General features: G+C 37.2%; 1 pseudogene; it reads right to left on the reverse strand.

The window, feature by feature from the left end:
* Positions 1–251: 251 nt before the first annotated feature.
* Positions 252–1,267, reverse strand: LOC118013708 (annotated as a pseudogene).
* Between the last annotated feature and the right edge of the window lie 1,673 nt (positions 1,268–2,940).

Below are 2,940 nucleotides of genomic sequence, written 5' to 3' on the forward strand. Positions count from 1 at the left end.
CATTTTGCATGTTGCCTTTTAAGTTTTTTTTTTTCTTTTTGTTTTATTTACCATAAACATTAATAAGTGAATACAGCAAACACTGGAGATAGGCTTTTTAATAATTTTTGGATGTAAAGCTTAACACTTAAAATTATGCATGCTCCTCCCCACCCACCCCAATTCAACATGCAGATACTTATTTTCATATATGCTGATCCTAGAGTAAATAATCTCTTTGTAGTTTCATAAGAGAGTATCCTTACCCTGTAACTTAAAATGATTTCACAAACTATATGTGATCATGGTATAGTATCATCATTCATACAGTTCCTCAAGGTGAATACATTCACACAACATTCACATTAAAATCTGTGTTTTTAACATCATTTTAATAAGCCAAACCACAAGAACCTAGGTTCTAGTTTTAAATGTGTTTATGAAGACTGCTACTGAGCTCATAGTATGCAGATATTCATGACCACCTAGATAAAGCTGTATATTGAAACGCTTTCAGTAGGTCCAATGATGCAATTTTTCACTCATCCCAAGTATCTCCATATTTGTTTACTTTGACTTCTTTTTTTGGCATTCTTTCCTGCATAGGCCTGACTGAGGGGTCAGTCTTATGTGTTAAAGTTACTTCATATGACTCTCTGTTCTTATTCCTTAATTCCTCATATGTAATATTTTTTCTCTTAGGACTTTCTTCAGGGTTGGGATCAGGTCCTAGGGCAATATGATCAGTAATACCAGTGGGAGTAGATTCATTCATAGAAGCACTGAATGGAATTGGCTCATAATGAGGAAGCATCTCTTTTTCTATGTTGTCTGCGGCTGGAGATGTCACAAAAGATGAATGACCACCCAAATTTGAGTCATATTTTGACTTCTGAGAATAGTGCCCAGATGGTGAAGATTGCCGTGACTGAAAAGCTGTGTAAAGCTTCTCCCAGATGGGAATTCTCAAGATTTCTGAACTTCTCTTGGCAAGTTTTCACGTAAGAAACTTTCCAGCAAAGTATCCCATGATACAAGCAAATATAAGTTTAGGGATGGAACCATATTTAGGATGACTTGAAAGGATTCCTTTACTAATTAATCCTTGAGTAATCAACATACTTGTTGCAGCCAAAGGAACAGATCTGAACCAGAAGCTTTCATCATTGCACTCTGCGAAGACTCTTCTTTCTTCTTCAGTTGGAATGTAATCAGCCCCTATGTGGGGAATTGGTCTTGGAACTTCTGCATTCAGCTCTCGAAAATCAGCCCTCCCATTCATTTTTCCTCTGGATGGCAGCGGTGAGCCTGGGCGATTGGGGGCAGAAGGCCTTGAGGGGACCCGATAAGGGTCAAGAAGGAAGAAAAGCGCGTGGAAACCTGCAGCCGGGGGGCACTGCAGTGGAGTTGGGGGTGGAGAGCAGACAGCCACCGCCTTTTAGTTTTATTGGCTATTTCCTTTGCTGTACAGAAGTTTTTTGTCTTGATGAAGTCCTGATAGCTCAGCTTTTGTTTGCCTTGCCTTTGGAGATGTGTCTAGCGAGAACTTACTGTGGCTGAGGTCAAAGAGGTTGCTGCCTGTGTTATCCTCTAGGATTTTGATGGATTCCTGTGTCACATTTAGTTCTTTCATCCATTTTGAGTCTATGTTTTTGTGTGGTGTAAGGAAATGGTCCAGTTTCATTCTTCTGCATGTGGCTGTCCAATTTTCCCAGCACCATTTATTGAAGAGACTTTTTTCCACTAGATATTTTTTCCTGCTTTGTCAAGATTAGTTGACCATAGAGCTGAGGGTCCATTTCTGGGTTCTTTATTCTGTTCCATTAATCTATATGTCTGTTTTTATGCCGGTACCATACTGTCTTGATGACTACAGCTTTATAATATAGCTTGAAGTCTGGAATTGTGATGCCTCCAGCTTTGGTTTTCTTTTTCAACATTACTTTGGCTATTTGGATTCTTCTGTGGTTCCATACAAATTTTAGGATTGTTTGTTCCAACTGAAAAATGTTGATGGTATTTTGATAGGGATTATATTGAATGTGTAGATTGCTTTGGGTAGGATAGACATTTTAACAATATTTGTTCTTCCAATCCATGAGCATGGAATGTTTTTCCATTTCTTTGTGTCATCTTCAATTTCTTTCATAAGTGTTCTATAGTTTTCAGAGTACAGATTTTTTACCTCTATGGTTAGGTTTATTCCTAGGTATCTTATGGTTTTTGGTGTATTTGTAAATGGGATCAGTTCCTTGATTTCTCTTTCTTCTGCTTCATTGTTAGTGTATGGAAATGCAACTAACTTCTGTGCATTGATTATCTATCCTGTGATGGATTCCTGTATCAGTTCTAGCAATTTTTAGGTGTAGTCTTTTTGGTTTTCTACCTCAAGAAACAAGAAAAGTCTCAAATATACAACCTAACCTTCCACCTGAAGGAGCTGGAAAAAGAACAGCAAATAAAGCCTTAATCCAGCAGGAGAAGTGAAGTAATAAAGATTAGAGTAGAAATGACAGAAATAATAAAAAAAAAACCAAAACCCACAGTAGAACAGATCAATGAAATCAGGAGCTGGTTCTTTGAAAGAATTAGTAAGATTGATAAACCCCTAGCCAGACTTATTAAAAAGAAAAGAGAAAGGACCCAAATAAATCAAGTCATGAATGAAAGAGGAGAGATCACAACCAACACCCAGAAATACAAACAATTATAAGAGAATATTATGAGCAATTATATGCCAACAAATTAGGCAATCTGGAAGAAATGGATACATTTCTAGAAACATATAAACTTCCCAAACTGAAACAGGAAGAAATAGAAAACCTGAACAAACCCATAACCAGCAAAGAAATTCAATCAGTAATCGAAAATCTCCCAACAAACAAGAGTCCAGGGCGGGATGGCTTCCCAGCAGAATTCTACCAAACATTTAAAGAAGAATTAATACCTATTCTTCTGAAA

This window comes from Mirounga leonina, unplaced genomic scaffold (assembly GCF_011800145.1).
Source record: "Mirounga leonina isolate KUSES-001 unplaced genomic scaffold, KU_Mleo_1.0 Mir_154, whole genome shotgun sequence".
Classification (NCBI taxonomy): domain Eukaryota; kingdom Metazoa; phylum Chordata; class Mammalia; order Carnivora; family Phocidae; genus Mirounga; species Mirounga leonina.